General features: G+C 44.2%; 1 long non-coding RNA gene across 1 annotated transcript; it reads right to left on the reverse strand.

The window, feature by feature from the left end:
• Positions 1-4,500: 4,500 nt before the first annotated feature.
• On the reverse strand, positions 4,501-12,091 carry LOC308640993. The gene is made up of 3 exons (XR_014020396.1): positions 11,798-12,091; positions 6,256-6,423; positions 4,501-4,941 (listed from the first exon to the last, which is right to left on the reverse strand). It is a non-coding gene; the product is annotated as an uncharacterized lncRNA (long non-coding RNA).
• Between the last annotated feature and the right edge of the window lie 1,083 nt (positions 12,092-13,174).

Raw genomic sequence — 13,174 nt, forward strand, 5'->3', positions numbered from 1 at the left:
CAAATGAAACAAGGACCAGTAAAATATGCCTGAAAGTGTTCTGAACTATGCTAAAGAAATATTATGGATCTATAAAAACATAGAGGCCAACCTGAGTACTATAAAGATGTGGTGTTTAATAACACCCTGTTTGCAGGTAGTAGATATGGATCCACCAAATTAACATAAGGACAGGTGCTTTGGGACCTGATATAACCACTGAAAAGAACTCAGTGAAAAGCCAGATCGTCTTTACCACCTGGGTATTTATCAATGGCAATCATGATCTTGTCTGGAATAATGAAATGTTTGGCCTTTTCAGGGGCCTATGCATCTGGCCTTCCTTGAAAATAATCCAGCACAGACCACTGACACTTCCTCTTTCATTCTTAAACTAAGATTGAAGTGACAAGCTCAACAAGACGGCTGCCACTGCAGAATGAATTATGGTAACTCACTCCACGTAGAGTGCTATTTTTTACCCAAATGTATACTCCTCTGGCTAGAGGTTAGTTAAGCAGATAGAAAGCAGGGAATATTCATTACATGTTGGCCATATGCATGAAAATGCTTCATGGGCAGCTTGACAATTTTGATTCTGCATTTTCAGTTGTTCTTTTTACTAGGATGATTTCTTTCTTTTTTTTAAATATTTATTTTTTAGTTTTCAGCAGACACAACATCTTTGTATGTGGTGCTGAGGATCGAACCCGGGCCGCACGCATGCCAGGCTAGCACGCTACTGCTTGAGCCACATCCCCAGCCCCCTAGGATGATTTCTATAATGGAGCCTGTTTTGCATTTTCAAGATCTTTTTCCCCCTTCTTCCCACTACACCACAGAAAGTAGATTTTTGCAAACCTTCGGAATCATTCCAAAGGCACAGATAGCCAAATTACCTAAAGACCTTTTGGGAAAAACAAATTTATAAAAGAGGAGCCCCCCGCCAATTACAAACGCCCCACCTGAGACATTTCTCTAGTTTTTTCAGTGTGGTAGGACAGTGAGCCTCACTACTAGAGCAATATTGTGAGAGGTATGAATCTCCCTCAAAGGGCTCCTTCCAGATGCAAACTGAGACCAGTCATTTAATTCTTCTCCGTCCAAACAAGGATGATAATAATTCCACCCTGAAAGGAAATTGGAAGGTTTAAATTATGGATATAATAGTATTAAAAAGACAAATTATGTCCACAAAAGAGTGGGTAAAACTGGAAGTCAAGGGCATTTGTCTGACCCTGTATAAGGAAAATTATTTTCACCATGACTTGGGAATATGGAAAATCAGAATACTTGGTACTTAGGCAGCCCAGGAGGAAGCTGGCGGCTTATAAATATCACTCAACAAAATGGCTCAAGTCCAAAGAACAGGCTCCTGGGACCTCGAGTGAGAATTCAAAGGAATTTGAAAACTTCTTGCCCTATGGGTTGGAACAACAAAAGGCACAATCACTGCTAAATAGAAGTTTTAAATGGATGGTGAGCCTTTATGCTTGTCATCAGGTTTACTTATTGGGAAAACAAATGAATGTATTAAAGAAAACCCTTTGTTGTTCCCAGATCAGATTTTAATGTGAAATGTTAATTAAGCTTTGCTGCTACTTCCTCAGAGACAATTTCACATAGTGTCTATTCTAGTTCTAATTCAAAGCCCTGTTGGAGACTGTCTATGTCACAGGTGAGGCTTATATTGTATCTTTTTGCTACTTCAAATAATTTTATGTTTCCCAATCAATTCCTTTTGCTCTTTTGAATATCATTATGTGATCAGGCTAGAGACACTTGAGATGCCTGGTGGTACTGAAGAAGATTCAATGAAAAATAAATCATGGGAACTTAGGGCTTCCATAAGAAATAGTTAGGTACTGTGTAAATGGTAATCATCATACCTTTTAAGTATTAGCATCCACAAGGAAGCATAAAAGGTATCAAAAAATGTGGGGCATGGACTGGGGTTGTGGTTCAGCGGTGGTACACTTGCCTCGAATATGTGAGGCACTGGGTTCGATCCTCAGCACCACCTAAAAAATAAATTAATAAACAATGATATAGTGTGTCCATCTACAACTATAAACAAACAAACAAACAAACAAACCAATAAGTAAATAAATAGAAATGTGGAGCAAGTGCTAAGGATGTAACATAGTGGAAGTTCACTGGTCCAGCATGTGTGAGCCCCTGGGTTCCATCCCCAGCACTGAAAAAAAAAATTCTGGAGTGGAGTAGGCAGGAGAGAGATTGGAGAAAATAAAAAAGAACCATGAGCTGAAATGGGAATAGTAAGCAACAATCAAAGCTGTAAGATAGATTTTGCCCTAGAGGCAGCATTGCCTCCTGAAACCCAATAGAAAGTAAAAGAATTAAACCTTGAACTTCCTCAATGAGAGAGAATCTCAAAGGGAAAATTATAATTGAAGTATAAAAGGAAACTCCACCTGAAAAAAATAATTCATGAACAAATCTGAAAAAAAATAATCCAGAAGTATAACACAGAGAGCTATGGAAATAATCATTCTAAGAGTAGACTTCCAGGTAACTTAGACAATGGTGGCCACCTACAGCTGAATCTCCCTACATGTCCTTTAGCAAATGGTGAAGTTCAACAAGGACAATTAAAATAGCTTATTCTATCAGCTGAACTATAAGACAGAATCTTATAAACTTATAGGCAATTTCCAAGGAAGACATCTCTCAAGTTCCCACCACCAACCTTTGTGGGAAGCTAGGGAGGTCTCCATGGAAGAGGAAAGAAAGGAAGAAGGGCTTAGGATTTACCTAAAAGCACCACAAGAAAGAAAACTCTGTCCCAAGAGTGAGAATACTAGAAAACAGTCATAGTGCCTCAGAGCACTGACTGTAGAAAAGAGATTTTAAAATGTGTAACAGTCACAGAAAAGCCTCAGTTCTGGGGAGAGGGCTGGAAGTGAAGAAACTTAAAAGGCAAACGAGGTCCTTTGTGGAGACTTTGTGATGAAGAACAAATAAACTAAAGAAGGAACTTAGAATCCTTAAACACAAAGGAGAGCCAACAGCTGACACAGGGCCCAAGCCTCCCTTTCAACCTTAAAAATAAAGTTAAAAAAAATAAAGTCATCCAATAAAAGATAACCATTTCTTACATATTCATGTGCTACTTCAACAGCAGAGTATTCTCTTGAACTAAGAACTTCTATACTTGGTCATTCACAAAGATGGATACAACAATCCCTCTTAGCATCTACACATGCCCTCTAATAATGTGATTTAAGCACTTTCCTACACTTCAATCTGGACTAATTACATGATTTCCTTTGATTAATAATATGCAATGGAAGTGATTCTGTGTGATGTGAAACAGCAGTTCCCACTGTTTCCATTTCCTAAGACACCACCCTGAACATGAAAGACTATGTAGACTAAGAGGCCATGAGAGGCCAAGCTGGGCAATCCAGTGTAGCCCAGTTCCCAGCCACCCGCCTGCTAAACGCAGCTGCATTGATGAATACCGGGAAGACAACTAAACATCCACCCAGCCAAAACACATGTATAAGCCATTAGTTTTTGTTTTAAGCCAATAATTTGTATGGTGGTTTATTGTACTAAAATAGATAACTGATAGCACACCATAACCAAATAACCCTGCCTTTACAAAATCACATATAAGAGGTTGTGAGGGGAATGGGAAAATAAACAAGGAGAGAAATGAATTACAGTAGGTGGGGTAGAGAGAGAAGATGGGAGGGGAGGGGAGGGGGGATAGTAGGGGATAGGAAAGGTAGCAGAATACAACAATTACTAATAGGGCATTAGGTAAAATTGTGGATGTGTAACCGACTGTCGCGACCCCTTGCCCGCAAGGAAGACGCAACAACAGGAATCTTCTTTCAGCCGTTTATTCAGGCCCCTGATGTTTCTTCTTCTCCCCTCGGATGCCCCTCCCAGCCTTAATAAAGCATCCCAAGCCCCAATGCGAAGCTGCTACGTGGAGCTTTCTCATAGGGTGTTAAAACATCACGTGCCAACTCTCCCAAATAAGGAGTTGTTTGTCACAGACCACAGCGGAGCCAGCGCCATCTTGTAATGGCGACCACAGTCCGAAGAAACGGCTCACCACAGTTCCCCCTTTTGTTTTCTAAGAACAACACAGGAGAGAGTAGAGGTCCTATCCCACTGTGCAGAAGTGGCTGCATAGTATGGCTCAGCCCCAAGGAGGCGCCTTCCCCAGATCTGAGGCCATATCAGCCGACGCTTTTCTCCGTGGGACGGGGCGTGGACGCGTCTAACCCGCATACAATAGGACATGCTCTCCTTGAGGTCCACTTCAAGGATCACTCAAGTGCAGTGCCTTGCCTCGCATCCTGTATCGTGACGATGGTGGACGAAGGGGGATAGCTAAGGCTGAACTGTGGCTGTATAGAAATACAATGACAAACAAGTTGATAACACCCTAAAAGAAAGGCACGGGTCTTAAGGCGATAGAAAAGCACTAGTGTGGAAACCCATCTGCGTGCAATGGTAGGAAAGCCGGCAGAGTGCAAGGGCTTTCCAACACTAAGAGAATAACAAGGAAAGACATGTCGATCCCAGTGCAATGTCCGTAAGACTTGGGGTGCGACGACCATGTCAAAGATTTACTGTTTAATTTGCGCAAGCCAAACTTGAGGTGAGTTGCCATTTTCTAAAGCTGCAAGAGCTTGTATGATCATAGCTTTATCGTGAGCATTGCGGGCCTTGAGGCGACAGAGAAACCACAAGCAGAGAACCATACCGAAGCAACACATTGCACCAAAAATGCCTACCCCCACCCACTCTTTAAAAAAGGAAAAGGCAGAGGATATCCAATCGGTGAATTGACCCAAAGTTACGGGATCGACATGGGTACTGTTCAAGACAGCTATCTGGGTTAGTTGAGACTGGATCATGTCTTCCGCTGCCATGGACCAATTTCCGGCCAAGTATTCGCCAATGATACGGGAGGCATTCCTGGAATCATTAAATCTGACAGAGGTTATACATAAATGTGCACGTTGGTCAACACAGCCCAAAAGCACCAAATCAGCCAATTCTTCTACCTGAGCTTGGAGTAAATCTATTCTTTGGTTGGCAGCTAAAATCCCTGACAAAATATGTTGATTAATTGTATTCTGGGATTCAAGTATGGTGGAAGTTTGTTGAACAACTTGATTAATGGTGGCAGCAGTCTGCACTTGACTGGCCATGGCCACTCCGGCCGTGACCGCTGCAGCAGCAGATACCGCCACGGCTGTCACTATAGCAGCTGTGATTCCAAAATCCCTGCGGACTCTAAGTAGCTCAACAATGGGGAATTCATCAGGGTCCGCAGTGACTGGGATTGGGACAAAAGTTGGAATTTTCATAACCACCGCTACAGTCCAAGAACCATTCCAACACTCAGATAAGAGACAGGTAACAGTAGAACAATCCAGCACCCCTGACGAGGTGTCATTAGCCAAAAGGAGTAAGAACGGGGATTGGACACAGACCATTGCAGGGGGCAATGTGGCATTATATAACAGAGAGTTGAACGAAACAGATGTGAGTCTTTTACCTCGTTCACTCTCCCTAACAGTGCCAGAAACATTAGCCAACCAACTTTTGGCTCCCAGCAATTGAGCCAGTGCAGAAATATCAGCTGAAGCCCCCTTTTCATTGGAGATCAGCCATTGAAACCAGGACCAACCCACTCCTGTAGAGGAGTTGACACTGTTGTTAAAGTTATAAACATACCTCTTAAGAGAGGGGGAAAGGGATAAACCTTTAGCAACTTGACGTTGCTCCCAAGAATGATCCTGACAAGGCGTAAATGTTGGGGGGAAACCAAGATTAGGGGTACAGTAAGGAGAGGCCTTAAAATGGGTGGCATTATAAAGACTATTAGAAGAAGGAGGCACTGGGATTAGTACCTCGGAGATAATAGCCAAGGTAGTTGTGTTTAAAGCAGAGCTATTTGCGGGGGTTCCTGAGCCTGTTTGTTCCCCTGAGACTACTTGGCTCAGCACAGCACTGAGAATGCTCCCTGAAACCTGACTGGACTGCAATGGGTCCTCCCAGTTAGTCAAATTCTTGGTCTTAAGACTAATACAATGAGTGTTCCCAAGGCTGAAACAAAAAACTCCTGTGAGATTAACTTGAGATTGATTAAAAATGCTATCCACGTCCCCTCTAGGAGAGGCACAGGGAGCAGACATCTCACATGAGGTAGAGAAAAGAGTGGGGAGGACACTAGAATTACCATGAACCGGCATTGGCATTGGCCAAGCCCGTGCCACTGCCCACCACTGCATTGGTGTCATCTGTGTCATCGGCATCAGCACCAGAGCCAGAGCACTTAGCAGAATGAAGATCCTCATCACGGGATTGCTGTGGTATTTCCTGTTGCTGGTTAGCCGACGTCAAGACTCTTCTTGTCAGGCGTTCAGGGACCCACAACGGTTCCGTGCGATCCTGGGGAAAAACACATATAGATCCTCGTGCCCATGTCAGCACGGGGTCGGGGCCGTTCCATTGGCCCATAAGAACATCTTTCCACTTAACATAGCCAATCACAGAGGGCTGAGGGGACACATGTCTATCGGCCGCAGAGCGATCATGAATATCCAAATTCAAAAAATTAATGGTAAAGAGAGCTAAGGACAGGCGTTCTTTAGGAGTATGTTCAGCACCTATTCCCCCCTTTTGTTTATGTAAAGTTTCCTTTAAGGTGCGATGAGCATGCTCAACAATGCCTTGCCCTTGAGGATTGTAAGGCAAACCATGAGTAAGTTGCACTCCCATAGTAGAACAAAAAGATGTAAATTGTCTTCCAGTATAAGCAGGTCCATTATCAGTCTTAAGGGACGTAGGTGCACCCCACGCCGCCCAGGCCTCCAGGCAATGAGTAATGACATTACGTGCCTTTTCTCCCGATAAAGCAGAAGCATGAATAATTCCAGAGTACGTATCAACAGAAACATGGACATACTTGAGGCTACCAAAGTCAGGTATGTGTGTCACATCCATTTGCCAGACAACCAATGGCTTCAATCCCCGTGGGTTCACTCCATAAGTAGGGGGATGAAGAAATGTGACACAATGGGGACAGTGTAATACTATCTGCCGAGCATCTGCTCTTGAGATAGAAAAACGCCTGCGCAGTGTTAAAGCATTAACATGAAAATTTTGGTGAAACAATTTAGCCTCCTCTAAGGAGGAAGCCAAACAGATCAACTGACCTCTAGTGGCTGAGTCCGCACAGGCATTACCCTGCGATAACGGACCAGGAAGAGAGGTGTGAGCCCGGATGTGCACTGGATAAAAAGGAGCAGTGCGGCCACGGATAAGCTGTTGAAGCTGATTAAAGTAAGCAGATACATTACGGGCATCACTAATAGCTCCCACAGCCTCCAGGATTTGTAGTGCTTGCACCACATAGATGGAGTCCGAAATGAGATTAAAGGGAAAAGAACACTGTTTAAAAACCTCAATAACAATTTGTAGTTCTACCCATTGTGGATTTCCAGGAGCAAATTGATGCTGGACAGGGGGAGAATCATTAATTACATAAGCTCCCATTCCAGACTTGGAACCATCAGTAAAAATGTTAACAGCCCCCGGAATGGGACTGGATGAAGTTACTTTAGGGAAAATGATAGGATGTTCTTTAACAAAATGGAGTAAGGGATGAGAAGGGTAATGATTATCAATATCCCCTTGAAACGAGCAACATAGAATAGCCCAGTTATCTAGAGTAGCACACAAGACACTAAGTTGAGCTTTAGTGTAGGGTATAATAAGAGAAGAAGGTGATTGTCCGAAAAATTGAATACTTTGTTGAATCCCTTTAAGTGCTAATGCTGCAACAGCATCAGGATAATATTCTAAGGATTTTCCTGGGGATACATGTGGGTGAATCCATAGCAAAGGTCCATCTTGCCACAGTACTCCAGTAGGCTGCCGCATAGTGGCAAGCACACATAACTGGAAAGGTTTATCACTCTGGAGCCTGCATAAAGTAGCATGTTGTATAGCTTCTTCTACTGTCATAAGGGCCGCTCTAGCCTCTTTGGTGAGGCTACGAGGGGAAGTAAGATCTGGATCACCCCTAAGAGTAGCATACAAAGGCTGTAGCATAACATTAGAAATATGTAAATATCCTCGTATCCAATTAATATCTCCCAGCAGTTTTTGAAAATCATTTAGAGTTTGGAGATCCTGAGCTCGTATGGTGATTTTCTGTGGTCGTAATTTGTCACACCCAATTGTTGCTCCCAAATACTTAATAGAATCCCCTGTTTGAATCTTTTCAGGTGCGATATGCAGTCCATATTGAGCTAACAACTTCACTAGGTCTTTATAGGCCTCATGAACTGTCTGCTCTGATTTAGCAGCCAATAATACATCATCCATATAATGAATGATCTTGATGGAGGAATACTTTTGTCTGAGAGGTGCGAGTGTCTTCCCCACATACATCTGACACATCGTGGGACTATTAGCCATTCCCTGCGGCAACACTACCCACTCAAACCTTTGATCTGGTTCCTCGTGGTTACACGAGGGAAGGGTGAAGGCAAAACGCTGCGAGTCTTTAGGATGCAAAGGAATAGAAAAGAAACAGTCTTTAATGTCAATAACAATAATGTGTCAACCCTGAGGAACCGAGGAGAGCAGAGGCAGCCCTCTTTGAATGGGCCCCATAAGTTGCATTTGAGCATTAACTGCTCGTAGATCATGCAGTAGGCGCCACTTCCCTGATTTTTTCTTAATGACAAATATGGGAGTATTCCATGGAGAAGTAGAAGGCTGGATGTGACCCAAGTCAAGTTGTTCTTTAACTAGAGCATGAGCTGCTGCCAATTTAACCGAGGGAAGAGGCCACTGAGGCACCCAAACAGGCTCCTCGGTGAGCCATGTTATGGGTATTTGAGCCCCAGCGGCCCCTAGGAAAAACCCAGACCAAATCTGTCAAGCTTTTGATGACCTTGTACAGGATGCTTACGTCCCTGTAAATGTTTTCCTAGTCCTAGACCTGGCCTATACCCCATATTTTGCATAATCTGTTGAGACACTGGGGAATAGTCATTACTAAGAGTGAACCCCATGTCTTTCATCAGATCACGGCCCCATAGAGAGATAGGTAAATCAAGTACATAAGGCCCCAGCGGCCCCTAGGAAAAACCCAGACCAAATCTGTCAAGCTTTTGATGACCTTGTACAGGATGCTTACGTCCCTGTAAATGTTTTCCTAGTCCTAGACCTGGCCTATACCCCATATTTTGCATAATCTGTTGAGACACTGGGGAATAGTCATTACTAAGAGTGAACCCCATGTCTTTCATCAGATCACGGCCCCATAGAGAGATAGGTAAATCAAGTACATAAGGCTGAAAGGTACCATTATGTCCTTCTGGATCCTTCCAGACTAGATGTCTACAGCTGATCTGAGGGGCCTGGGCATATCCAAGTCCTCTCAAGGATTGATCAGAAGTCTGCACTGGCCATCCCTTAGACCAGTCCCTAAGTGCTATAATACTACGGTCTGCTCCGGTATCCAGTAATCCCACAATAGATTTACCTTCTATGCTTAATTCCAAAGTGGGGCGATTGCTCATATCTAGTGACAAATAGGCACAATTCCCTCCGGTGGTACCAATCTCATTCCCTGTCCGTGACCTTGAATCAGCAGGGAAGTGATTATGTAAGCTAGGCAAAATTAGCAATTGAGCAATCCGATCCCCTGGGGAGATGGACACAATGCCCCTTGGAGCTTCCACCATAACCTTTATTATCCCTACAGTATCAGGACTTATGACTCCGGGGAAAACATGAAGACCTTGTAAAATAGAGGATGCACGTCCAATTAGCAAACCTACAGTGCCAGGTGGTAGAGGCCCTGTAAACTCAGTTTCCACCAATTGGACTCCCATCTTAGGTGTTAATACGAGTCTGGAGGTGGAACAGAGGTCCAATCCCGCGGCACCTGTAGTGGCTCTCCGCGTTTCATGGGATGGCGTAGAGATGGCCATGTCTCGGGTTCGGGTGTGACATTCTCCACTGCCCCATATATTTGTGGGCCCTGGGGTCGAGGGCCCCGTCGGCCATTTTTTGGCCCAGCTGAAATAGGCTGTCCATGGATGTCCCTCACTTATCTACACTCTCTTGCCCAATGCTTCCCCTTTTTGCATCTTGGACACAACCCCGGTAGACGAAGGCCATTGGAAAGGCCACCGTGAGAAGGTCCAGTAAAATTGTCTTTTTTGGAATTGTCTTTTTAGGGACATTCACGTCTAACATGACCGGGTTGACCACAATGGAAGCATGTTCCGGCGGCAGGACCGCCCCCTTTTGTAATCCGAAGGACAGCAGCTGCAAGACCTGCATTAGTTAAAGGTCCTCCAATCTCTCTACACACCTTCATCCATGCTTCTATGCCTTTGTTCTTATAAGGAGCGATTGCTGCTTTACATTCCTTGGTGCATTGCTCAAAGACCAATTGCTTGACAAGGGGCATGGCTCTATCAGGATCCCCAAAAATCTTTCCAGCGGCGTCCACCATCCTTGCTACAAAGTCTGAAAAGGGTTCTGTAGGGCCTTGTATAATCTTAGTCAAATTACCAGATACCTCTCCTCTATTTGGAAGTGACTTCCATGCCCGAATGCAAATGTTATTAATTTGATCATATACCTCAAGAGGGAATCCCGTCTGTTGATTAGCAAATCTACCTTGCCCCAAAAGCATGTCCTTATCCCAATGAGGGTGTCCCGCCGCATGGTTTTGGGCGGCCTGCTCTATTGCGCCCTCTAGCACAAATGCTCTCCAGTCCAAATATTTACCTGGGGAAACACAAGCCCGAACAAGGCTAGCCCAATCAGAGGGAGTCATACAGTATCTAGACAGACTCTCCACCTGAGTTAGTGTGAAGGCGGCATCCACCCCATAAGTGCGCACAGACTCCGCCAGAGTCTTCACAATTTTGAAATCTAAAGGCTCATGGAATCTTCCCCTATTATCATCCTGAAAAATTGGATAAGCAAGACCCATCTCAGCGTTAACAGCCCTCCATGTTTGAGCATGGAAAGCTCTCCCCGAAACACCCCCGCCATACGGCGGTGGATCCGGAGGATCACATTTCTTGAGCTCCTGTTTATTTTTGTTCCCTTCTCCTATAGCTAAACTCCCTAGCTGGCGAGACAGCCTCCCAAGCTCCTCCTCCTCATCCTCCTCTTCCTCTGACCCACTTTCACATGGGGGTGTGCGCAGCGCACTGAGATCTGGATACAATCGTCTCTTCCCCTGTTTCACGCTCCGCACACTTCCATCCTCCCGAGATACCTCACTTCCTGCCGTCTCCGATTTCTCCTCATGTAATTGTTCTAGAACTTCCTGTCCTTTAGTAAGTGCTTCCTGACATCTGCCATCTGTGAGGCAACTACGGACCATTTTCCAAAGGGGTATCACCCCGCCCTCTAATATGCCCTGCTCAGAAGCAAACTCAAGATCTTTGCCTAATTTATCCCAACTAGGTATAGTAAGACTGCCCGAAAATGCAAACCACGGTGCAGCAATATCCAACTTCCGTAAAAATCTTTGTAAAGTACTATGTTTCACTTCCAGGCCCTTGGAACGTAACAGGCCGTCTAGGGCCAGAAGAAGCGGACTTGAAGATGCGGCACCCATGACACAGCAACAAAAGAAACACAGAAAACAAAAGTGAAAGTACACAGTGCAGCTGCAATAAAATATAAAGCTCTCTCTTTCTTTGTAGAGGAGCTGACCCCGCTTTGATCGCGGATCCCACTTACTGGGACTATCCCCGCTTTGGTCGCGGATCCCACTTACCTGGGACTAACCGGTGCACCACCCCTGACGGCTGAAAGTTCTGGTTCCCGGGTTTCGGCACCACTTGTCGCGACCCCTTGCCCGCAAGGAAGACGCAACAACAGGAATCTTCTTTCAGCCGTTTATTCAGGCCCCTGATGTTTCTTCTTCTCCCCTCGGACGCCCCTCCCAGCCTTAATAAAGCATCCCAAGCCCCAATGCGAAGCTGCTACGTGGAGCTTTCTCATAGGGTGTTAAAACATCACGTGCCAACTCTCCCAAATAAGGAGTTGTTTGTCACAGACCACAGCGGAGCCAGCGCCATCTTGTAATGGCGACCACAGTCCGAAGAAACGGCTCACCACAACCGACGTGATTCTGCAATCTGCATTTGGGGTAAAATTGGGGGTTCATAACCCACTTGAATCTAATGTATGAAATATGATATGTCAAGAGCTTTGTAATGTTGTGAACAACCAATAAAAAAATTCATAAACAAACTAATTAGAACAAATAAGAAGTAAATAAACAAGATGCATAAACAGTCTTCTATACAAAACTCCTAAAAAAATAGAAAATAAGAGAGTATTTCAACTGATACTTGATGAACTGCCCCCACCTCAATAAGCAACAGAAGAAAATTCTAATATTAACTTCAAACAAAATTAAATATCCTTAAATAAGTCTTTAGGTATTAAAAAAAAACTTTAATAAAATAGTCACAAAATGACCCCCAATAGAAAGAAATGAAATGAAAATTTTATTAAAATGAGGGGAAATTAGAGCAAAAGACAAAAATCATAAGAGAAATGAAGATTAAATTAGCTACCAGGTAACATTAATCACCTTTATAAAGCAGGAAACTATAGGAGATGTCAGGAGATGTAGATTCAACCACATTAATCATAGATTTTCAGATACCATTCTTACTACAGGTTAGGTGAAGTGTGTTAGGTGCAGGGCAAGCCGAACTAAGTTGTCAGCAGGGCAGGCTGGGTGAATGTTAGCTGCAGGATAACCTGGGCACTCACACCCCCCTCTGTCTGGTCCTTTATCACCTGTTTGCGTCAAGTCTGAACACTCAATCCCACTCAAGGCTGAACACTTGACCCCCACATCTGACCCCTGCCCCATCTGCCTGAAGGTAGAAGATGACACCCTGTATGATCCTGTATGACACTGCTGTATGATCCAATCATTGTACTCCAACAAGGCAACTTACCGGCCCAAAGACCCCATTAGATTTTGGTTATAAAAACCCCCTCCTGCCGGGCCCCACTCTCTTGCTCTCTCTTTTCTCTCTCTCTCTCTCTCTCTCTCCTCCTCTTTCTCACTGCTGCAATAAGGATCTCTTGGTCGCTCTGAGTGTTGTGGTCACTTTCCTTTCAAAGTGAACAA

This window comes from Spermophilus citellus (genome assembly GCF_964194105.1).
Source record: "Spermophilus citellus genome assembly, chromosome: 1".
In the NCBI taxonomy this organism is placed as follows: Eukaryota; Metazoa; Chordata; class Mammalia; order Rodentia; family Sciuridae; genus Spermophilus; species Spermophilus citellus.